Below are 26,353 nucleotides of genomic sequence, written 5' to 3' on the forward strand. Positions count from 1 at the left end.
ATTTTTTGAAAAATCAAATCAACTTTATGCCTGATAATTTCTGTTTATCTTAAAATGCTGGCTGCAGTCCATGCACGCTATGCTTTTCCTTAGTATATTGGAAGGCTCCAAATACGAAATCAGTTTTTCTGAATTCAGACTCAATAAGCATCAAAAATGCATAACATCTGTCTAGTTTCCAATTAAATTTAATTAAGCCATAGAGCATTTAAAAGGAATCAAGGATCAGGAATGCTGAATAAGGAGCTGGAGCTCATTCTGTTCTATCCCAGAGTTACATATGAAGTGGTTTTACAGTGAGTCAGATCGTTACACCATGATACTCTGGCAAGTATCAGTTCTCCAAGGTCTCATTTAGAAGTCTTTCCCAGCCCTACTACCTGAGAGTCTTTTAAGTGGAGATGCAGGGATTGACCCTGGGGCCTGATGACTGCAAAATATGTATTCTACCACAGAGCTTTGTTTTACAATTGGAACATAACAGCTATGTTTCTGTTGGCTGCTGTTTTAACTCATAAGAATGGCTTTGTTATGTGAGCAGTGAGCAGAGAGTAACCTGGAAGCTGGGAGCTCATGAGCTGCCTTGAGCCACAGCAAATTCCACAAACCCTGAAGTGAGGAAAAGTTCTTTTCAGAAGTTGCCATGGCTGCAAATGATCCAGAAGTGCCCAGGTCACACATTACTCACCCAAATAAGAAATCACTCCTGCAAGTGAAGAAAGCAACTCAAGCAGGGTTGAAAATCATGCATGATGCATCGTTTCCCAAGGAGTCTATTGCCAAATTCATCTTGCTGTCCCAAATCTACAGAAATGCATATGAATAAAAGTGATTTGGCAGAACTGGGCAGCTATATTAGGTTTAGAGATGCTCAAACACCCACCAGTTCATCTCATAGTTTGTTCACCAGTCACAAACAGCGAGCCCATATTTTGTCAATTGGTTTGGCCATTCACAAACAGTTCAAGCTTCTGTAGAGTTTTTTTTTAATAATGCAGTATCTTACAATGCAATTGGCATTATTTCATGCATACACATTCCCACACTGCCCAAAAGGAGGCCTATTTCGCCCTTTCCGCTCCCCAAAATAGCTATTGTCACCGTACCCACTGAGCAACCACTAAGCGGGAGGTGGGGGAGGGGAGGGGTGGAATCAATCAGTCAACCAATGATTGTGTGTGTATGTAAAGCTGACTAATGGCAACCCGGTAGGGTTTGCAAGGCAAGAGACGAATAGGTGTGCCATTGCCTTCCTACGCATAGCAACCCTGGACTTTCTTGGTGGTCTCCCATCCAAATATTAACCTGAGATGACCCCACTTAGCATCAAAGATGTGATGAGATTGAGCTACCCTGAGTCATCCAGGTCAAGGTGTCATTGATTATAAACAGTGATTTTTTAAAAAAAATTAAAAGGTCTTTCCAACTGGTATTTAAATCTACTTATCACTGCTATTTTGCACAAGTGCATTTTTGCAGTCTTTTGAGAGCTGTAACCCAACCTCTCATATCATTTAAGTGTCTGATGTGACTATTCATTTCTCTAAGTAAAATTACTTCACCTGCTATGCAGATACAAATGCCTCCATGGGCAAGGAAATGAAATTCTACCACCAAAAGGAAATGAAAGTTTTCTCCACAGCTACTGTGAAACGGCAAAGCTCTTTGATAGCTGTTAGAGGTGGATGGGAGACAGGCAAACAGATCCAAAATTTGACTCACAGATGTGATCAAAACACAGTACATTCACTTATTAAACATGTTCACCATGAAGTTAGGTTACAAACTTAAAATGCTTGAGAGAGTTTATGGAACTTTTGTAGCTCATCGTATGTGGGAGCAATGCCACCTCAGAAATAAACCATGTCCCTTGGTGAATTCCTGGCTTGCTTGCTTTTTTTTAAATACAAAAATTCTTTAGGCTTTTTCATTGGTGAGATATAAGGAGAAGTGTACAAGTAGTGTTTGTCCAGAACGCCTAGTAAAGAATGGCATTGTGGGGGAGGCCCTACAAGAGCTAGAACAGATTCAACTTTGACTATTCTAATCTATTGCGTATAATAAATTTTCCTCCCCTGGTCTTTTGTTTCTTCTTATTTCTCACTTTCTAAACTTTGACAAGCAACAGAACTAGCCAGAAAATCTATGTGAGCTTTATACTATTTGGCAGTCTCTTTTGCTTGCAAGGGGAAAATCTGTCTAAGGAGTAGATAGGGTCATGATAGAAGGGGCATGAGCAGAAATATAAATGTCTACATTCACTCACCCTAGTATCTGTTCTTAATCATCCTTTACCTGTGTGAAAGAATGAGTTCCTTTTATCATGTGCAGACTGACTTTTATTCACGAAAGAATGACTACCATCCATGATGTCCCTGTCCTAACTTGCTCCATAATATAATAGTATTGGAGATACAATTTTCAGGCAGATTTAAACTGTAAAACATTTCACTACAGAAAACAAAATCTCTACAGAAAGCCAAAGGACTGAGGAAACACAATATCCAGGCAGTCACAAGCACTGCCATCTATCAGAATGGAAAAGTCATAAAATCATAGAGTTGGAAGGGACCTCCAGTGTAGTTTGCCAGCCCTTGGGTGAGAGCAGGAGGTCCCCTGATTTTACAGGTTCCTGCCCACCACTGGATAGCTGGCCAATAGGGGGGGAGCCCTGACCTCAGTAGCCCACCCCAGTGCAATGTTCCCAACATGATGACATCACATGGAAGTGATGTCATCACACCAGGGACATTGTGCAGCAGCACTCTAGCATTTGGGGCAAAACTCTATGGTAGCCATACTTTTGATATGATAATCTCCTCTCCAGGCTAAACATAACCAGCTTCTTCAACCTTTCCACATAGGACTTGGTCTCCAGACTCATCACTATCTTTGTTGCCCTCCTCTAGACACATCCCAGCTCATCTATATCCTTCTTAAATTGTGGTGCCCAAAACTGAACACAATTCACTAGTTGAGGTGTAACCAGAACAGAGTAAAGCAATTCAATCACTTTGTGTGATCTGGACACTATACTTCTGTTGATACAGCCTGAAATTGCATTTGCCTTTTTAGTCTTTGTAGACTTGCCATTTGCCTTCCTGTGTCCCCAATCCCCGCCTTGAAAATATTGATGAGCGGACAAAAAATGACTGGGAAATGGTCTTTACCATAGAGATGAGGGAACATTTCTAGAGCATCACATGGAAGTCACATCACATCCTCCTCATACACTGTGTCAGGCACCACCCTCAAAATTATCCCATGTTTGTCAAGTGCTGCTAACCTTAGATATTTGTGACAAACTAAATAAACTTGAGTCAATAATAACTCCTTCCCTGAATACTGAGACTTCAATCACAAAAGGAGTGTGATATTAAAAGAATATATAATTATTTTTAAAACAGCAAACATCTGCAGCTTCCAGTATCAGATGATTGTTTATTGTATGTATGGTACTTTAAGATTATTTATTAAGGTCTGAAATAGCCAAATAAAAACTTTTACTTTCTCATTTATCAAAGTTCAGTTACTTTCAGGAGCAGTTTAGTAACTCCGATGAGGGAGTAGCAGGAGAGAGAATATGCAGATAATGGAAGGAGGCTTGCTGAAGAATCATCTTTGGAAATGCTAAATATAACTGCAACTGAGAGGCTCCTACAGCATACTGTGATTGCAGTTTTCAGAAATTCTGCTCCTTGGTCATTATAAATCTTCCTTCTCATGGGCAGTGGAAACAGCTTTCACTTTCAAGTTTTCGCACTCTCTCCTTTCATTGCTTCAAGGACATAATTCAGTGCTTTAAACTGTGTTCTGCAATGCATAATTAATCTGGCTTCGTAGAAGTCTGGACAAAAGGCCCCATTCAATCTTTAGCTCTTTTCCCCTCACCCCCCTGAGATATTGTTATTTCTAAAAACTCCTGCCAGCTGGGCTGGAGGGAAATCTCAGCACTGTGGGAGAATGAACAAACTGTAGGCCTCTGAGGGATTTGGACTAACTAGTTGACTAAATTGGATTAGAAAGTATGGAAGGGAAAGGAAGGCAGAGAAGAGGGACTGTTCCAAAGACTACATAACTTCCAAAGGCTACAAAACTTCACAGGGAGTGGGGAGCCTCTTCAGGTTATTGCAAATGGGTGAAAGTGCAAGTCTCTGAAAGACAGGAAGTTTCTAGTAAGGCAACAGATTACATAACAGCAAATGAGGATAACAATTTTGCATTGGTTGGATGTGACTCTTGCATCTATCTCTCACTTTAAAAATAAGAATTGTTAGTAAAGAAACCAGGATTATATGTACAGATTATTCCCAGGACTGCATACTTTATAATTCAGCAGCCTACCAGACGCTTGACATCCCCTTGTTTTTGCAAGCCCAGGCAGGAAGGAGAAATAAGGAAGTCGTGTCCCTGTGGAGCTGCCATACAGCTGATGATGGCCTACTTGGCAGGTTACAGGCTGAGCAGGTGCAGTCATAACATGTCATTTTCTATGTCTTGCCTGGGTCCAAATTCTGTCTTTCACTTTACCATAAAGTATGTAGATTGAGTGGAGGTGATAGAAATTGTCCTCATGTAAAATGTAGTACACCATAGTTGAAATACTGAATGCAGAGGTTAGGGTTGGGAAGTTCCTGGAAATTTGTGGGGTGGAACCCAGGGATAGCGGAGTTTCAGAAGGGACCTTGTCCTCAGCAGGCTATAATACCCTAAATTCCACCTTCCAAAATAGCCATTTTCTCCAGGGCAACTCATCTCTATAGTCTGGAGATGAGTTGAAATTCTGGGAGATCTCCAGCTGCCATCTGAAAGCTGGCAACTGCAGCTACCCCACTGCAGCAAGAAAAAGAAATGAAATCACAGAGCTTGGGTAGGTGCCAAAAATACTAATCAAAATTATTGAGGGGCTCAAGAGCCTTCCCTATAAGGAAAGTCCCAAGGCTAACATACAGAAGTTTAAATGCAGGTAGGTAGGCGTGTTGGTCTGAAGCAGTAGAACGAAGTCTGAGTCCAGTGCCACCTTTAAGACCAACAAAGTTTTATTTAAGGTATGAGCTTTCACGTGCACAGACACTTCCTCAGATACAATTGCATGGAATTTACCCATCTATACATATAAGGCAAATTATCATACAACATAATTAAAATGTTTTAACAGATGCAGACAGGAATAACAAGCTAAATTTATAAGGTCACAATTGTTTGCATTAAATTACAATCACTATTTACAAAATACTATTCCAAGTAAGAAATACACTATGTAATGTAGTGTAGTGTAATGTAATGCAATGCAACGCAACGCAATGCAATGCAATGCAATGCAATGCAATGAATATTAGAATGGTATATAGACCATATGGTCCTAATCTAGACTTTTTGAAAACTACATAGCAAAGCTGGACTCTTGGAAAGGAAGTTCCTTGGTGTTTTTGAGTGGATCTAAATTGGGCATTAAAAATGTAAGATGTTGCCTAATAAAATAGGAAAATTAAGATGAAGCTCTAATATTTAATTGTGCATACAGAATAACTGTGGGAATCAAAACTGCTGGGCTCATGGTTTTGATTTAATGTTGCTTTTAATTATGATGAAATCTGTGGTCCCTATATGAAAAATCTGAAGCTCAGTTAAGCATAAAGAATTACTGGAGGCAAATGAATTGTAAGTCTCCAGATACCATTCACTCGAATTTTGGACAAAAGCATTTTTATTTTTTTTTGTAAATGGCACGTGTTTATTTTTACAAGTGTGGTCTTCTCAAGTAAGGCTGGCTGATGTGTTTGGGGGGGGGGCTTCTTTTTTAGCAGTGACACATTAAATCTCTACCCCATTTAAAGTTCTGCATAAGAGATGAATAAAAAACAGAACACGGTGGTCAGAAATTCTTATATTTTCACATATTATGGACCTATGCTGTACACCTTGATCAGATGCAACCTTACTCAGAAGTTAAGTTCATCTTACTTCAATGCTGCCCTGCAAAAATACATTCTCTCCACTAAGATCACCAAAGTCCAGTTTATTTTTAGTATTGATAAGTTGTTATGAATTAAAATACATGAGAAGCCATGTTGGATCAGGCCAATGGCCCATCCAGTCCAATATTCTGTGTCACACAGTGGCCAAAACACAGGTGCCACCAGTCCACCAGTGTAGCCAGAACTCCAGAAGCCCTCTGACTGTTGTCCTCCAAGCACCAAGAATACAGAGCATCACTGCCCCAGAGATAGTGTTCCATCTATACCTTGTGGCCAATAGCCACTCTTGTACCTCTGCTCCAAATGTTTATCCAATCTGCTCTTGAAGTTGTCTATACTTGTAGCTGCCACCACTTCCTGCAGCAGTGAATTTCATGCATTAATTACTCTTTGGGTAAAGAAGTATTTCCTTTTATCTTTTCTAAGCCTATTGCTCATTAATTTCATTGATTGCCCACAGTTCTCACATTATGAGAAAGGGGGGAAAGTACTTCTTTCTATGCCTTCTCTATCCCATGCATAATTTTGTAAATCTCTATCATGTCATCCTTCAATCATTGTTTCTCCAAACTAAAAAAACCTAACTTCCTTAACCTTTTGTTCATAGCAAAGGTGTTCCATCCCTTTAATCATTTCCATTGCCCTTTTCTGCATCTTTTCCAATGCTATCTTTTTTTAGGTACATTGACCTAGGGTGACCATAATGTCTGAAGGCCAGCCAGGGACACCTTGTGGGGGAAGGGGGGAGGCAGGGGTGCGCGCGCCGCCGGAAACAGGAAGTGACGTCACTTCCGGTGATGTCATGCCACCGCCGGAAACAGGAAGTGACACCACTTCCTGTGACATCATTTCCCCCGCGTCACCTGCCGGAAACGGGAAGTGACATCACTTCCTGTGACGTCACTTCCCCCAAATGACATCATTTCCCCCAAATGCCACTGCCGGAAACAGGAAGTGACTTCACAGCACTTCCTGTGACGTCCCCAAAAATCCCCCAAATATCACCGCCAGAAACAATTTTGTTCTCAAATCCTGTATATACTTCATCAGTATATGGGATAAGGCACTTTCTCAACTGTGCTGCATAATGCAGCCTATTTATTTTGTCCTGTTTGCTCTGTTGGCTCTATCTGCGCCACCTTCATCACTTTCGGGGTGTGGATCCCCCAGTGGGGTGGTCTCCCGACTCCCTCCGCCGGCTGTTTCTGATAGCCCTGCGCCCCCTCTTTCATTTGATATGTGTCCCGTGCGGGTGCCACCCTCCCGCCGGGAGATGCCGCAAAATGAGCCCCCTTGAGGCTTATGGTGGCAGGGCTCGGGGGAAGCGAGCTAGACTGCTGTTCTTTTGAGGGGTTATAGAGTGTTTCGAGCCCGTCCCTGTGGCATCGGTCCCATCATTGTGGGACCCAGGGGGCCGGCGCAGCGGCCCGCCGAAGCAGCCTGTCACTAATAACACAGGTCGAGATGCAGGACAGGAAACCGGAAGTGACCGACAGGCTGCGGAGAGGCCTTCGCTGGTCGGCGCTGGTCCCGGAAGGCACTCCAGAGTCTCTGGAAGGCCTTCCGGGACCAGCGCCGGCTGCTCCGTGGCCTCTCCGCGGCCTCCGCTGGTCGCTGGAGACCCTCCAGAGTCTCTGGAGGGCCTCCAGCGACCAGCGGAGGCTGCGGAGAGGCCTTCGCTGGTCGGCGCTGGTCCCGGAAGGCCCTCCAGAGTCTCTGGAAGGCCTTTCGGGACCAGCGCCGGCTGCTCCGCGGCCTCTCGGCGGCCTCCGCTGGTCGCTGGAGGCCCTCCAGAGTCTCTGGAGGGCCTCCAGCGACCAGCGGAGGCCGCGGAGAGGCCTTCGCTGGTCGGCGCTGGTCCCGGAAGGCCCTCCAGAGTCTCTGGAAGGCCTTCCGGGACCAGCGCCGGCTGCTCCGCGGCCTCTCGGCGGCCTCCGCTGGTCACTGGAGGCCCTCCAGAGTCTCTGGAGGGCTTCCAGCGACCAGCGGAGGCCGCGGAGAGGCCTCCGCCACCGCCGCCGGGCCCCGCAGGCGGGGAAGGCGGCGAGTGAGGGAGGGAGAGTCCCTGCGCGTGTGCAGGGGCCCTGCGCACGCGCAGGGACGCTCCCTCCCTCACTCGCCGCCTTCCCCGCCGGCGCCCGCGGCCCACCGCCTCCGGGGCTGGCTAAACCGGGACCTTTAAATGGTCCCAGTATAGCCAGCCCAGGAGGCGGGAATAGGGGGCCAGAACCGGGACATTCCCGGGCGCCCGGGACGGTCTGGCCACCCTACATTGACCAGAACTGTACACAGCATTCCAGATAAGGTTGCATCATTTATACAGGGGCATCATGATAGTTGCTGATTTGTTTTCAATTCCTTTCCTAATAATCCCCAGCATATAGGGCTGCCAAGCCCCCAGTCTGGGCGGGGATTCCCCTGCCTGGAAGGTTCCCAAACTGCCAGCCCAATGTGGGCTGGCAGGGAGAACCTTCCCCTACATCGCCGGCACGATGACATCACCCGAAAGTGACATCATTGCACTGGCAATGTTGCACAGCTGCCGCTCTAGGTGTTTCTGGGAAAACTCTATGTTTTTCCCGGATGCTCTATCCGTTTGGGAGGGGAAACTCTATGGTACAATAGGTACTATAGAGTTTTCCCTCTCAAATGGCTAGAGCATGTGCCTATTGGAAGGGGGGGTTGGCAAATGGCTCTCTCATGGGGGTGGAACTGCAGACTCTCCTGGGTAGGACTTGATTAAACGCTGTGAAGGCCCCTAGGCAGTCAAAATCTTGAGGGGGGGCCTTGCAAATTGTCTCAGGGTTAGAGGAGTCACCCTGCCACTTGTGGCCCCTGATGCAGCCTGCAGACACCCTCTCAAAAGCCCCTTTGACAAAGCTGTTGGGGAGAGGCAGAGAGAGGCAAACTTGGTGATAACACCAGCATCAGCCACACCAGGCAAGTCGAGCAAAGAGTGGCTCAGTTGCTGGCTGTGTGTGCAGGCTGGGAGGGCTGCAAGCAGGGGCAAAACCAAAGGGGAAAGCCAGCCTGAGCCCCCTAATGGCACAGGGGCCATTAGGCTAGTACCTGCTTGGCCTAATTGTTAATCTGGCATTGCCCCTGGGGCTCTATAGGCATGACATCTGTGCAGTTAGCCATTGCTGCATGTTTCTGTTCTGTGTAGATGGTGATTCAACAGAGACTGATGCAGTTCCTACTACTTTGCAGTAGAAAGAACTGTACAAGTCTCTCTGCTGGGGATTGGGTATCTCCTTATGTTACATAAGAACATAAGAGAAGCCATGTTGGATCAGGCCAATGGTCCATCCAGTCCAACGCTCTGTGTCACACAGTGGCTAAGAAACCCAAGTGCCATCAGGAGGTCCATCAGTTGGGCCAAGACACTAGAAGCCTTCCCAAGCACCAAAAATACAGAGCATCACTTGCCCCAGACAGAGAGTTCCAATAATTCACTGTAGCTAACAGCCACTGATGGACTTCTGCTCCAAATGTTTATCCAATCCCCTCTTGAAGCTGGCTATGCTTGTAGCTGCCACCACCTCTTGTGGGAGTAAATTCCATGAGTTAATCACCCTTTGGGTGAAGAAGTACTTCCTTTTATCCATTCTAACCCGACTGTTTAGCAATTTCATTGAATGCCCACAAGTTCTCGTATTGTGAGAAAGGGAGAAAAGTATTTATTTCTCTACCTTCTGTATCCCATGCATAATCTTGTAAACCTCTATCATGTAATCCCTCAGTTTACGTTTCTCCAAGCTAAGCAGCCCCAAGCATTTTAACCTTTCTTCATAGGGAAAGTGTTCCAACTCTTTAATCATTCTAGTTGCCCTTTTCTGCACTTTTTCCAATGCTATAATATCTTTTTTGAGGTGCAGTGACCAGAATTGTACACAGTACTCCAAATGAGGCTGCACCATTGATTTATACAGGGGCATTATGATACTGGCTGATTTGTTTTCAATTCCCCCCCTAATAATTCCCAGCATAGTGTTGGCCTTTTTAAAATTGCAGTTACACACTGTCTTGACATTTTCAGTGAGTTATCTACCACAACCCCAAGATCTCTCTCTTGGTCAGTCTCCTCCAGTTCACATCCTATCAACTTGCATTGTTAGGATCTTTGGCCCTAATGTCCATTACTTTGCACTTGGCCACACTGAACCTCCTTTGCCATGTAGACGCCCACTCGCCCAGCCTCAACAGATCCCTTTGGAGTGCCTCACAATCCTCTCTGGTTCTCACCACCCTGAACAATTTAGGGTCATCCTCAAACCTAATCACTTCACTGCTTACTCCCAACTCCAAATCATTCATGAACAAGTTAAAAAGCATCGACCTAGTACTGAGCCCTGCGGCACTCCACTGATAAAATTGCCCATTTATACTCACTCTTTATTTCCTATTAATTAGCCAGTTTTTGATCCACAAGAGGACTTGTCCTTTTACCCATGACTCTGGAGCTTACTAAAGAGCCTTTAATGAGGAACTTTATCAAAAGCTTTCTGGAAGTCAAGGTAAATAACACCTATTGGGTCCCCTTTGTCCACATGTTTGCCCCCTCAAAGAACTCTTAACAGGTTAGTGACACAAGATCTTCCTTTACAGAACCCATGCTGAGTCTTCCTTAACAATTTTTGTTCATCAATTTGCCTACTATTTCTCTCTGATAACAGCTTTCCCTGCTGGCCAGCCGGTGGTGGGGAGGAGCCTGCAAAACCAGGAGATCCTGAGCTGAGACCTGGGGACTGGCAAGCCTAGCACCTTTTTTCAAGGTATACTTCCTGAATATGGAATTTCTTTTAGTAATCATGCCTGATAGTCCTACTGTTTATCAATTTACCTTTTAAAGCCTTTTAAGGAGGCCATCACAATATTATGTGGCAGTGAGTACAAGAAGTTAAGTTTACATTGAATGAAGAAATAATTTATTTTCGCTGACTTCAGTCTACTATCTATCAGCTTCCTTGCATTCCTTAAACTGTAGTATTTTGGGAGAGCAAAGAAAAACATATCATTATCCATTTTCTTTAAACTATGTATAAATTTATAATTTTTCTCACTCCCTCCTCCAAAAATCTTTTGTCTAAACTGAAAAATCCAAAACACTTTATCCTTTTCTTGTAGGTCCAAGTACATCAGGCCATTCATCATTTGGGACTGGATTCAACAAGCTTTTCTGTTGCTAAAGAGGGGGGTGGGGGAGTCTCCTTTGACCACCAAAGAGGCTATGCTGAGGTTCATGCAATCTGCATGGACAAAAGCCTTGTGGGACACTGGCTACAGTAAGGAGAGGAATTAAGTGGGATTGAGTGAAAAGTTGACTGAATACAAGCCATTGCTTGTCCTTTTCTGTACCTTCCCCAGCTCTACAATATCCTTTTTGTGATTTTTGTGGTTATTACTTCTAAGCCTCAGTTTCTTAGGTATTCAGCTGACTGTTAACATATCCTACTTTAGTCTTGAAGTATAGCACTTTATATTCTGACAGCCTGGTTGTGTTCATGTTTATTCAGAAGCAAATGCCGTCCTGTTTTTTTGTAAAGCAAAACAAAAGAGTTCCAGTATTCATATATAAGATTGCACCAATTTCCTCCAGTTTTCCTGAAAAGAGCGGGGGGGGGGGCGGGGAGGCGCCTGTGTACCAACACAGAAACCCATCCCTGAGTAATATATGTGCATAGGGTTGCAGTATAAAGCTACCGTCGGGGAGAGAAAACCCTCCCAAATTAAGAACATACACATGTCACAAAATCAGAGCCAAGGTCTGTGAAGTTCACCATTCTGTTTTCATTACTGGTCAACCTGGTGCATGGAAGTTCCAAGAGCATATTAGAAATGGCCATTCCTTGTTATTTGTTATTACTGCCTCTCAATATGGAGGTTCTACATAAGAACAACTGCTGATTGACAAACTCTACATGGATTTGACTAAATCCTTAAAGAAATTATCTGAACTACCGTCCACCTTTGCATTTTATTTAAATAAATTCATAGGTTTGTTTTGGGTTGCCTAAATAAATATTTGTTCTAAGCCAATCAATTTCTTTGTGAGTATTGGTGTTGTTCCTGCCCCCTCCCTCCAAGACACAGCAAAGGAAGAATAATTTCTTTAACATGTTTAACTGCTCAACTGCTCTCTTGCTGGAGGTATGAACAAAATTTGGGTCTTTTGGAATGTTTTGAAACAGTTAATTTTTCTTCATGTTCTCCCAGTTTTTTTTTTACAATTGCTCCTTGTCACTTTTGAATGGTTGGTGACACCCCATAATTTACAGCTAGGAATGCAGACATGAAGGAAGACGAAGGGATGAAATATGGTGTCAAGTTTGTATCTGCTCACATTTCACACTCTAAAAAGACAAGCCCCTTTGGCTAGTTGCCATGGAGAATTTTCTTTTAGAAGTAAATAACTCAGAACTGAAAGAAAGAGAGGGGGGAAAACCCACCCTCAGATTCATGCTGTCCCAGCTGCAGAATGTCATTAGCTCTCAAAGGGTAGTGTGTGTGTTGTTTGAAAGGAATGCTATAATGGGGGTATAACTGCAGTTGGGAAATTAGCTGAGTAGAACTTTTATTTTGAACTTTGAAGGCTGTTTCCTGTGCACGGATTAAGGAATATATATTTACGGATGATTTCTGCCCTTGAAAGTCTAGATTACTAAATGTTAATAATTGTCTTAAATAGATTTTAAAATAGATTTTAAAATTCATGAAAGATAGGCCAAATAGTGTCTATTAATCATGACGACTAAGTGGAATTGCCATGTTTGGAGGTAGTATGCTTTTGAATACCACTTGGTGTGTGTCTTTGGGAGGGAGGGAAGCTTTAGCCTCTGTAGCCTGGTTTAAGCTGTCCAGTGTATCTGGCTGGCGTGGAAAACAAAATGTTAAACTAGAGAGACTTGGTTCAATCAAGCAAGATTCTTCTTGTGTTAAGAACATAAGAGAAGCCATGTTAGAGCAGGCCAATGGCCCATCCAGTCCAACACTATGTGTCGCACAGTGGCCAAAAAACCCAAAGGCTATCAGGAGGTCCATCAGTGGGGCCAGGAAACTAGAAGCCCTCTCACTGTTGTCTCCCCTTTGTTCTTATATCTGTCATGCATTTTTTAATGTATTGAGTTTTGAGCAATTGTGGTGGTGCAGTCACTGCTCATGCTGGCTTGTGGTAACTAGTACTGTACTTTGTGATAGGCTTCCAAGCTCTTTGGTCCAGCTCACCACTACTGGAAATGGCAGTGGGAGAAAAATTAGAAAAGTAAGTAACAAAGAGTACCTCTAGGAATACCACAGAGTTTTTGGCAATTCCTATAGGTATTTATTTATTTATTTTTTATTTATTTAGAATTTATATCCCGCCCTTCCCACAAGTGGCTCAGGGCGGCTTTGGTATCCTTTGACACTTTCAGGTAGCTCTACAAATAATCAGGAACTCTATGATAATGACTTCCTGTAAGCAGACAAAGACTTATTTTTCTTTTTAATTTTTTTCTCCAGGGACACTACCCCCCTCCCATTGGGTGGTGTGAGCAGAACATTGCCCATGTTCAATTTTGTTCACTTTAGCATGCTTAAATGCTGCTTGATGAATGTATAAAAAGTAAAATGTATAAAAAGTAAAAACAAAAACAAAAAACAGCTGCTCCAAGCTGTTTTCAGAGGAGCGGGATATAAATGTTGAGAAACAGACAAACAAATACAAATGCTGGTAGAGTTCTACAATTATACCTGGAACTGATTTCACATAGTAGTGGTGTGGTTAGAAGTCAGCACAGTACTTATTGCAGTTGCTTTACAGAATACTGATTTGTACCATTTTTACCACAAACAGCTTTATAACAATTTTACAGCATGGTGATTCAGCAAAAGGAGCTGATGTTGCTGTCATCACCTCACAGTAGGTTTTCCAGGTTCCTCCTGGCAACTGGCAGGTAGTGGGGGTAGAGTTGCCAGCTCCAGGTTGGGAAGCTGCTGGAGATTTGGGGATGGAGGGGAGGGACCTCAGTGGGGTACAATGCCACAGAATCCACTCACCAAAGCATCCATTTTCTCCTGGGGAACTGATGTCTGTAGTCTGGAGATGAGCTGTAATTCTCATTGGCCACAAGTATTCAGTGTGACAGTGAGTGCTCTAGTACTGTTGTGAACACTATTTTGAGCAGTTGGTTGTGTAATTTTAAAAATCTAGCTCTGTGTAAGAACAAACACCAGTAAGACTACCTCTGCCCTCCACAGTAACCCCTCCTTTTGTAATCCTTTTTGTTTACAAGAGAGCCAGTTTGGTGTAGTGGTTAAGTGTGCGGACTCTTATCTGGGAGAACCAGGTTTGATTCCCCACTCCTCCACTTGCACCTGCTAGCATGGCCTTGGGTCAGTCATAGCTCTGGCAGAGGTTGTCCTTGAAAGGGCAGCTGCTATGAGTCTTCTCAGCCCCACCCTCCTCACAGGGTGTCTGTTGTGGGGGAGGGAGATAAAGGAGATTGTGAGCTGCTCTGAGACTCTTGAGTGGAGGGCGGAATATAAATCCAATGTCGTCTTCTTTTCTCTACTCTCTTATTTCTGGGCCACACATCTGTATTGAATAAAAAGAAGCAGCAAAAGGAGATCAGTTGTCCCGCCTAACTTAGCTGTCCTTTCCTTTAATATCTTTTTCCTCCCACCACCCCTTTAGGGCCAAACTACGTATGACATAGGAAATTTGTGATTACGTATTTTTATATTTTTGTTTGTAACTGAGCAGCTGCAGAGCCTACAGATTTTTATTGGTATGCTAGTGCTGTGGAAATATATTTACTCATTTCCTCAGTTTCAATCATCCCCCCATGCTCCTTGCACCTCAGGAGTAAAAAAACACAGGTACGGATGCTGTAGCTATGATTTTTCGCTTTCATTGTGGTAAACTACATCACTATCTCCTCTTTTCCTCTCTAAACTAGACATGCCTATTATCTCAACAAATGTGGGATTGGTCACACTGTTGCCAAGATAACCCTTCCTTTAATTGTGCTAGTATATAAGAATTGGGGGGAAGGGGGGGCTCCCTCTTGGGTATCCTGCCCCCCAGGGAAAGTGTATGTGCAATACATAGCCTCTCCTTCCCGGTGTAGTGAACGCCGCGTGGTCACTGTCCGGCTATGCCTGGCAGATGGTCACTGCAATGGCCTCTCCTGCATTACTGCATCTGTGGCAACACCTTCCCGCTGGTCCCCCCCCCCCGTTTCTCACAGAGTTTGCCACGTCATGGTGCGACCGAATGTCCGGCGGTATAACCGGATGGGCAGGCTGGGCCCACCAACCTCGCCAGCCAAGATAAGGAAAACTCTAACATCAAACCCGGGCAGATAGAGCTCGTTAATGTAACACCTACCACCTGGAGGACTCGCTGCCGGCGTCCCGGCTTACTGGGCCATGGCAGATGACCCCAAGGTGAAAGGGTGGAGCCAGTACTGCGCACACTGTGCTTCACCTAAAAATTCCTCTGCGCAGGCCTGAAGGGCATATCCACATCCACAACCCACAACACACCAAGTCCTGCAGCGATGGGCAAGGGGTGAAACGGCAGGTGGAAGATGCCACTGGAAGCCGAAGTCCCGATCCTGCATGTAGGCGGTTCAGGGTATTGGTCGCCTAATGCCGACCCGGAGATGAAAGCATCTTTCGGCAACACCCTGAACGACCAAGCAGCCTTATCTAGGGACAGCACTGCTTGCTCCACACGGAGAGGGGCCTAGAAAAGGTGGCCTAAACAAAGCTCGTCTCCCCCACCCCAGTTGGCTAGCCGCGGTCAACGGGCATCCTTACTTACGGTCAAAAAATAACAACAAAGAAAAGGCATGCACCTGCCTCACAAAGTGTGCAAAGACTAAAGCTTGCGTGTTGGAACATCAGAACCATGCTTGACAAAGTAGACAGTGGTTGCCCACGAACTTCTCAGGTTGAATATCGACATAGCAGCTCTCAGTGAGGTCCGTTTCCCTGAGGAAGGTAGTCTTCAAGAACATGGTGCTGGCTATACCCTCTACTGGTCGGGTAAGTCAAAGGCTGAGAGCCGCCTTTCTGGCGTTGGCTTCATGGTCAAGAACTCCATTGCCTCCAAACTCGAAAACCTGCCAGCAGGTCACTCAGATCGCATCATGTCCATGCGCCTCCCACTTCAAAACAAGCAGCATGCAACACTCTTCAGTGTGTATGCCCCAACCCTTCAAGCAGATCCTGCAGAAAAGAACAAGTTCTATGCTGATCTACGCAACCTCGTACAGAAGACCCCTACAGAAAACAAGGTGATCATCCTTGGCGACTTCAATGCCAGAGTAGGTAAAGACTCGGAAGCCTGGAAAGGAGTACTTGGCAAACACGGCATTGGCAACTGCAATGATAACGGGCGCCTCCTGCTAGAATTCTGCACGGAGCACCAGCTCACCATCACCAACACTATCTTTCAGCAGAAGAACAGCCTGAAGACAACCTGGATGCACCCACGGTCCAAGCACTGGCACCTTATCGACTACATTCTGGGGCGCCAGAGAGACCTTCGAGATGTCTTACACACCCGAGTAATGCCCAGTGCGGAATGTCATACGGATCATCGTCTTGTACGCTGCAATCTCCGTCTTCACTTTAAACCCACACCCAGGAGAGGAGGTATCCCTCAAAGGAAGCTTCAGGTTGGCAGCCTTCAGTCAGCCGAAGTTAAAGCTGCCTTCCAGGCAAAACTCCAGTCAAGAATTGAGGACCCCAGTTGCCCCACAGACCCTTCTCCAGAAGCACTCTGGGAACACCTAAAAACTACCATCCTGTCGATCTCTGAAGAAGTCCTCGGGTTCTCCACAAGGAAAAACAAGGACTGGTTTGACGAGAACAATCAAGAGATCCAAGAATTACTAGCGAAAAAGAGATCTGCCTACCAAGCACATCTTGCTCAGCCCTCCTGTCCCGGGAAAAAAGCAATCTTTCGCGCTGCATGTAGCATCCTCCAGCGCAAGCTTCGAGACATTCAGAACGAGTGGTGGACCAAGCTTGCAGAGAGAACCCAGCTGTGTGCAGACTCTGGTGATTTAAGAGGGTTCTACGAAGCCCTGAAGGCAGTATATGGCCCATCATATCAGGCTCAGAGTCCCTTGCGTAGTGCAGACGGCCAAGTGCTCCTCACAGACAAGGCATCCATATTGAATCGGTGGTCGGAGTATTTTCAGGCTCTCTTCAGTGCCAACCACGTAGTTCAAGATTCAGCAATCCACCTCACCCCACTTCAACCAGTGAAAACAGAGTTGGATGAGATCCCCACCCTAGAAGAGACTGTTAAAGCCATCAAGCAACTGAAAAGTGGCAAGGCAGCGGGAGTTGATGGAATCCCACCAGAGATCTGGAAGCATGGGGGCACAGTACTACATAGCACACTTCACAAAGTACTTGTCACCTGCTGGGAACAAGGCAAACTACCACAGGACTTTCGCGATGCAATCATCATCACTCTACACAAGAATAAAGGAGAAAAGTCAGACTGCTCCAACTACTGGGGGATAACCCTGTTCTCCATCGCAGGCAAAATCCTTGCCAGAATACTCCTGAACAGACTGGTGCCCACCATTGCAGAAGAACTCCTCCCAGAGAGCCAGTGCGGCTTCAGAGCTAACAGGAGCACCACCGACATGGTATTTGTTCTCAGGCAGCTCCAAGAGAAATGCAGGGAACAGAACAAGGGTCTATATGTGACTTTTGTCGACCGTACCAAAGCTTTCGATACCGTTAGCAGGAAAGGCCTGTGGCAAATCTTGGAATGTTTAGGATGTCCCCCAAGGTTCCTCAGCATGATCATCCAGCTACATGAAGACCAGCGAGGCCAAGTCAGACACTGCAACGACCTCTCGGAGCCCTTCCCAATAGGCACAGGTGTAAAGCAAGGCTGCGTTCTCGCGCCAACTCTCTTTACGATCTTCTTTAGCATGATGCTTCAAAGAGCCGCAGTAGATCTAGATGAGGACGATGGTGTCTACATCCGCTATCGCACTGATGGCAGCCTGTTCAACCTGAGGCGACTAAAGGCTCACTCCAAGACAATGGAAAAACTCATCCGAGAGCTACTATTTGCTGAAGATGCTGCACTCGTCTCCCACTCGGTATCAGCTCTGCAGCATATGACGTCCTCCTTTGCAGAGGCTGCCAAGCTATTCGGCCTAGAAGTTAGTCTGAAGAAGACAGAAGTTCTCCACCAGCCTGCACCCCAGGAAGATTATCAGCCTCCCTGCATCACTGTGGGTGAATCAGTACTGAAGACAGTCCAGCAGTTCAGCTACCTAGGGTGCATCATCTCCTCAGATGCCAAGATCGACAAGGAGATTGACAACAGACTGGCAAAGGCAAATCGTGCATTTGGCCGACTGCACAAGAGAGTGTGGAGCAACAAGCATCTGAAAAAAGGCACAAAGATCAATGTTTACAAAGCAGTTGTGATGACAACCCTCATCTACGGCTCCGAATCGTGGGTTTTATACCGTCATCACCTGCGACTCCTTGAGCGCTTCCATCAGCGCTGCCTTCGCACCATCCTCAACATCCACTGGAGTGACTTTGTGACCAACACTGAAGTCCTCAAGAGGGCGGAGGTTACAAGCATCGAAGCACTGCTGTTGAAGACGCAGCTGCGCTGGGCAGGGCATATTTCTAGGATAGAAAACCACCGCCTTCCCAAGATTGCTCTGTATGGCGAACTTTCCACTGGCCATCGAAATAGAGGGGCACCAAAGAAGAGGTACAAGGACTCCTTGAAGAAATCCCTTGGCACCTGTCGCATCAACCATCACCAGTGGTCTGACCTAGCCTCAGATCGCAAAGCATGGAGGCACACCATCCACCAGGCTGTCTCTTCCTTTGAGAACGCACGCATAGCTGGTCTTGAGGACAAAAGGAGATTGAGGAAGAATCACACTGCTACAGCACCAACCCCAAATCAGACTTTTCCCTGCAGCCACTGTGGCCAGATCTGCCTGTCCCGCATTGGTCTTCTCAGCCACCAGCGAGCCTGCAGCAGACGTGGACTACTGCACCCTTCTTAAATCTTCGTTCGCGAAGTCAAGCCGAGAGAGAGAGAGAGAGATAAGAATTAATAGGATGCCATCTGTCACATTTTTAAGCCCATTGTTCTCCAAGAGCTCAGGTTCTCCAGTCTCCAGCTCTGAACTATCACAAAAATTCTGTGAGGCAATTAAGCCAACAAATAGTGATTGACTCCAAATTACCCCTTGAGATTCATGGAAAATGGGTGGGGAGTTAATGTGTCTCTACTATTTGGCAAGCATGTTAACCAATATATAACACTTACTTTGAATTACGTGGAAGACAGAGTAGAAGGTTTTTCCTGCCTGAAATAGGGGTGCTTTTGAAAAAGGGCTTCCTTTAAGTGGTGGAGGGCTGGTCCAAGTGAGGTAAAAACAGAACACAGGTTTTGGCAAATAAAATGCAAGTTGGTGATCAGACAGGCAAAAAAGGGCTATGAGAACCATATTGCAAAAAACATAAAGGCCAACACAAATTTATCTTCGAATACATTGGAAGCAGAAACCAGTCAGGGATGCATGGGTGAAAATGGGGCTTTTTTAAAGCAGGAATGCACAGAAATGCTGTTCGAGCTAGCTTGGCATCAAGGGGTATGGCCTAATATGCAAATGAGTTCCTGCTGGGCTTTTTCTACAAAAAAAAAGCTCTGGGTGAAAGGATCACTAAAGGCAGAGAAGCTGAATACATTTTTGCCTCTGTCTTCACTGTGGGAAGATGGGAAATACTTGCCCACTCCAAAATACTGATTTTAGGACATTTACTGATCCTGTGAGGGAGTGTGCTGCAACTGCAACTGCTCAATCCACTTCTGCTGCTGCACAGGGCTCCTGCAAAGCAATGGATCCCATTAGTGTTTAGCCAGAAGATCCACAGAGCACACTGAGGCAGCCACCCAGCACACCTAACCACAGCTGTGCCTTGTTGCCTGCCTGAGAGTTCCCTGGCAAAGGAGTGTGCTAACAGCATTGTGTACAGAGTTGCAAGCAGGGCTTTTTTTGTAGCAGGAACTCCTTTGCATATTAGGCAATGTAGTCAGTCCTCCAAGGGCTTACTGTAGGCCCTGGAATAAGAGCCCTGTAAACTCTTGGAGGATTGGCTATATTGGGTGTGTGTGGCCTAATATGCAAAGGAGTTCCTGCTACTAAAAAAGCCCTGTCTGCAAGCATTCCTCCTCCCCATCATTCACAATTCTCCCTGATACACTTCCCTCTGAGTATGCCCCATTGTATGACATGAGGCATGGTGCTGGGAAAGTAAGTTCCTGCTGGGGGCGAGGGATCCCCCACTTTGGCGAGCCCCAACCCACTGGTAGGGAGGAGACTGCTGGGGGGATCCCCATCCCCCAAAGAGTCCCATCACCATGCAGCATGTGCGGCTCCTGGAAGTAACATATCACGCCAGGCACATTGTGCAGGGACGCTCTAGGAATTTGCAGAAAACTCTGTAATTTTGTGTGGGGATGCTATAGCAATTTGGAGGGAATGGTACCATAGAGTCCCCCAAATTGTTAGTGTCCCTGCACAAAACCATAGAGTTTTCTAAAAATTCCTAGAGCATCCCTATGTGACATGCCCTGCACGATACATCACTTCTGGGTGACGTCATTGCGCCGCATGTGCTGTTCATTTGCAAAAAAAGTCCCCCGCCGAAAACCGCAGGGAATTTAGCAACCCTATGGAAGGGCCTGAGAGCCAGCATTGTCAAAGCAGAACCCAGGTCTGTGCAATGGGAGTGGGGGAGGCTGTCATGGGTGCTGGGGACCCTGCAGAAGAAGCTGAGCCTGCAGAAGAAACTGTACCCCTGCCACCTGCACCCGTGCCCCTGCTGCCTACTGGAGAAGATCCAAGCCCCCCGGCCTTGCCCTCTCAGGTGGCTTGTGTACGTGACCGCCTGCGTCAGGATCTCAGGGACCGGAGGAGGGCGGCACGCTCACGAGCAAGACGTTCCCTGAGCCCTGAGTTTTAAAAGGATCCTGGCTCCTCTAGGAGTGAGGATGCTTGAGTCCCAGCAGGATCCTGGCCACCCTCTGAGTCAGCAGTTAATCCAAATGGGCAACAGCCAGCAGAGGGCTATATAGCTGTGGGCTTTGGGAGAAGGCTTTGTGGAAGCAACTAGTCACTTACCTGATGTTCTAGCATCCACTTCGGCTTCTGACTTTGGCTTCTGGACCCCCTGATTTTGGCTTTGACTTCTGGACCCCTCCGACTTCCGCTCCTGGACCTTTGACTTGTGATACCTGGACTGTGATTCGGTTTTGGCGTATTGGACCCTCGTTGCTCCCCAGCTACAGACCTTAGACTGCCCCTGGACTTCGCCTGACCCAGCCCCAGCACGTGACAGATTGCTTCCACCCCAAACAAACACCCACTCCACAGGATGGATGTTGAAGCAAGTGGAACCGCAGGACTACTGGCGGCCCTCCAAGCCCAGGTACAGCAACTGACACAGGCAGTAGTGCACTTGCAGCAACAACTAGCAGCCAGCGCTCCGGCCAAGTGCCCAGTTCCCCCACCTGACAGATTTGGAGGTGCCGTGGAAGAATTTCCTGCTTTCCTGGCGCAGTGTCGGCTGTACTTCGAGCTAAGAGCACGGGACTTCCCCAATGACAAAACAAAGGTGTGTTTTATTATTAGTCTGTTAAAGGGGCAGGCGGCCAAATGGGCCACACCCCTACTGGTCGCATCCTCTCCCCTACTGACTGACTACCAGGGGTTTGAGGCCCACCTATCGGCTGCCTTCTCAAACCCAGTCCAAGCAGCCACGGCCAACCGGAAAATCAGAGCCCTGAAACAAGGCAAATCCTCGGTGGCTCAGTATGCCACCGAATTCAAGCTTCTGGCCCAAGACTTGGCGTGGAATGAGGCTGCCCAGATGGACCAGTTTACCAAGGGGTTGGCCGAGGAGGTCCTGGACTAACTGGCCAGGGTGGAGCAGCCACCCACGCTCCAAGAACTCATCACCCTCTGCCTCCGCATAGATGGCTGCCTGGAAAGTCGCCGGCAAGCCATGGCCAGCGGGCGCCAGCTCCCTGCGCCGCGCCACTTGGCTCCTCTCCCATCCCCAGCCAGTACCAGAGACGAGGGTGAGCCTATGCAGCTTGGAGCGGCTCAGCCCCACCTGACTCCCGAGGAAAAGGCCAGACGCTGCACGCAGAATCTGTGCCTCTACTGCGGCACGGCAGGCCACTACGCCTCTGGCTGCCCTGCTAAGCATCAGATACCCGGACCTTCGCTGCCACCGCTGCCAAAAGGGCAGCCCCAGGCTTAAGTGGACCTGCCAGCCTGGGGCAACTAGTGGGGTCCTCCAAACAGCAGGCTGATACTCCAGGCCCATTCCTGCTACCCGTTAAACTCCGTTTGCCCGATGGCCGATGGCTGTTCATGTATGCCATGCTAGACTCTGGAGGGGCCCACTGTTTTGTAGATGCCGCCTTTGTAAAGCAGCACCAGATCCCCGTGCAGACAAAAGAGGTTCCGACGCTGGTGGAGGCTATTGACGGGTGCCTCCTCCGTTCTGGCCCCGTCACCCGGGAGACCTGTCCCATCACCTTCCATGTCCAGCAGCACCAAGAACAGCTGCAATTCGATGTCGCCCGCATGCCTCGCTTCCCGCTGATTCTAGGCCTTTCCTGGGGAGCCCAGGTGTTACCAGAGTGTACTGGATCTAGATTATTGTACCTCTTCCACAGAGGAGGAAGAGTCACAAGCTAAGAGTCCTGAAAAGGTAGCGGCTTCAATAAGGTATCTGGATAACTGGCTCTATGTGCCAGCAGACTGGTAGTGTTAATGAAAAGAATGTAGCTCCAAAGCCAATGCTAGCTGCTTCAAATGTATAAAGTAACGAAATAAACTCTGAACGACAAACTGATGTGTAGACTCAAAACCGTAAAATAATGTAAAAATAATGCGCCTCTGTAATACAGATGATACGGTATGTGCTCTGGCAGAGCGGCCAGAGGAGAAAGAGGGATGAGCCGGGGGAGGCTATCTAACTGATAAGAATGTACTTGGAGCAGTAATTAACGAGCAGAACTAAACGTGTGTGCCAACACAGAGTTGCAGAGGCAGTATACTGAATGGTGATGATTGTAAATATGAAAGCAAATGGGAATGTAAACTATGCATCAATGTTACTATGGAACCTGTGTAATATGTAATGTTAAGATATGTTGCATCTATGTGCTTATAAACTGAGGAGGGGTGTCAGTATATGCAAAGCCTAGCAGTTTCTATGCACATGCTGGGAAAGTGAAAGTAACAGAACTGCCAGGTAGATCATCTAAGTGACAGAAGGTGGCTGGTTGCCAGATTGCATCAGCCTGGGCAATGTCAGCATGACTCAGCAGTAAGCTGATTGGTTACCTGGGTGGATAGTATGTATAAATGTACAAAGACACTTTACTGTGTGTGGGATATGTATGGTGGAGGTGCAGCGGAGCATTCTGTCGGTTTGGAGAGTGAAGGTGTAAATAAATTGTATATAGTGGTTTTAACACTGCTGTATGCAAGCCTTCATTCTTTGCGTCACTAAAGACCACCCTCACTAAGCACAGGTGCATCAACACCCCCTTGATTTTAAATAAACCCTTTTGCTATTTTTGAATTTTAAAAGTATCTCAAGGGCCATTTTCAGGGGCTTTAGTTAAAGGGCAATCCTATCCCTTCCCTCAGGTTCCTGGGCTGAGCAAATAGCCAAAATATATCTTACTGACAGGGTGCAACAGCACAAATTAATTTAGAGTAGAAGAAAACATTATCAGGGCTTCTCAGTCAGTGAAGGGACAGAAAAACTGAGGGGAAATCTAACCTCTGAGGGAGGGAAGTGGATGGGGTGTGTTATATTGGACCTTAAGGTATGTTGGTTCAAGGCCATGCAGTGCTTTAAATGTCAGAACCAGCACCCTGAATTTAGACCAAAAGTAAATTGGAGTACTATTGTCCCTGGAGTACTATTGTCCCTATAGGGTCGCCAAGACTTCCCTTGCGTGCACTTTGCACATGTGTCAAAATGACATCACCCAGAAGTGACATAAGCATGCTGGGCACATCAGGCACCGACTGAGCTCTTCGGGTGCAGGGCTCCCACCGCTAGCCAATCCTGTGCCAGTGGGTTGGAGGCCCTGAAATCAGGGGAACTTCCACCCCCAGCGTGAGGTTGAGAGCCTTACATCCCTAAAACCCATTCCAAGTAACACTCCAGCTGTAGCATTCTGTACCAACTGTAGCTTTCAGACAGTCTTCATGGGCAGCGTCACACAGACCCCACTGCAGTAATGTAATCTAGATGTTACTTCAGCATGCAGCACAGTGGCAAGATCTTTTCTGTCCAAGAAGGGCACAGCTGACTCAGTAGCCAAAGCTGATGAAAGGCACCGCTGGCCACCACTGCCACCAGTATTCAGCAGGAGGCTCCAGGAATATCCCCAAGCTGCAAGGTTGCTCCTTTGGGGGGGAGTGCAAACAGTTAACAATCCATTACATGAGTAAGACCTTCCCCACAACAGGAGCACCTCCATTTTGTCAGGATTAAGTTTCAGCTTGTTAGCCCTCATCCTTTCCAAAACTCCCTCCAGGCACTTTGCAGTTTCCACAGGCTCCCTGGGATCTACTGGTAGCACAAGACAGAGCTGATGTTATCTTCATATTAGTGGCAGCTCAGCCCAAATTGCTGGATAACCTCACCCAGTGGTTTTATGCAGATGCTAAAAATGGCCCCCATCTGTATGTATTCATTCATTATTTAGAGTCTTAAAATTATTTTTACCAGCTGGGAAGCTGTCAATGTGGCATTCAGAAAATAATTAAAAGAAAATCAGAACTACTAAAAATACAAGCATTATAATACCAATAACAATGTTATTGCTTAAAGAAAAAGTAGTGAAATTGGCAGGGCACCTTCCACAGCTGCCCTCCCTGAGCCAGGCAAGATTACTGCCATCCACAAGCATCTGCCTCAGGCCATGTGTAGTTTGCTTAGGCTAAAAGTACCTTCCTCAAGCTGGGCATGACTCACACCAGCCAGGAGTCACATTTCCTGGTCCAAGCAAACCTTGTCCAGGTCAGGAGCTGCCTTCCTGAAGTTCAGAAAGTTTGCACCTGCCAGGAACTGTCCTCCCTGAGCTTTGTGCAATCAGATGGGAGCCACCTTCCTTGGGCCAGGAGCAGCTCTTATACCATGACCTGGACTGGCATAAGTTGCGGGGGCAGGCCATCGGCCCACTGGGAAATTCCTGGTGGTTACAATGGCCAATCTGCCCCTGCCCATTTTTGCCATTACATTTGATCAGCTATATTAGGAAAATGCTCTTCGTAAACTTCCCGATATGCACAAGCATTACAAAAGTATGCAAAAGTATTACAGACCCCTGGAAAATCACATGCATGGTCAAATGGTCTTCTTATTTTAATCTGTATGTAAGAAGATTTAGAAGATATTGAATTTATACCCCGCCCTCCACTCCTAAAAGTCTCAGAGCGGCTCACAATCTCCTTTACCTTCCTCCCCCACAACAGACACCCTGTGAGGTGGGTGGGGCTGGAGAGGGCTCTCACAGCAGCTGCCCTTTCAAGGACAACCTCTGCCAGAGCTATGGCTGACCCAAGGCCATGCTAGCAGGTGCAAGTGGAGGAGTGGGGAATCAAACCCGGTTCTCCCAGATAAGAGTCTGCACACTTAACCACTACACCAAACTGGCTTTCCTTTATATTTATGAGATTTTAAATTTGTTGTGTTTAATTTGACATGTTTTTCTTATTGTTAGTGTAATGTTTTAATGTTGTAAGCCACCCTGAGCCCACTTTGAGGGTTAGGGCAGAGTATAAATTGCAAATTAAATTAAATTGAAATGCGGTGACTGAAAAAAAAAACCCTGTAATTTTTGTATGAATGAGCATACTTGGATGACTTGAATACTTCTGAAGAGGCATCTGACCAGTTTTCCCATCAAGCAGTGTGTTCCCTCCCCCCTCATTTGTTCTGCAATCACCTCTCTAGCATTGGCTGCTTTCCCTGCTCTCCAGCTGCAGGCAAACACAGTTGATGCCAGAAAGAACAAGGTAGGAAGAGATCTGGGACAGGGATTTCTTTGTTTCCTTTGGCAAAAAAATCCCCCCAAACTAGTGAGGCATTGCCATGGGGTGAATGAGCCACAGCAGCTGCTGTCTCCTTGCTCAATTCATACCAATATAGAGTTCTCTTTGAGGTACTGAATGAAGAGTAAGATAACTTTTAATTTGATAAACAACAGGTACTGCTCATTGTTTTCCTGAAACACCATTACCACTATATCTAATAATACAGTGGCTGCTTCCTTTGTGGAT

Source organism: Heteronotia binoei, chromosome 1 (genome assembly GCF_032191835.1).
Source record: "Heteronotia binoei isolate CCM8104 ecotype False Entrance Well chromosome 1, APGP_CSIRO_Hbin_v1, whole genome shotgun sequence".
Classification (NCBI taxonomy): Eukaryota; Metazoa; Chordata; class Lepidosauria; order Squamata; family Gekkonidae; genus Heteronotia; species Heteronotia binoei.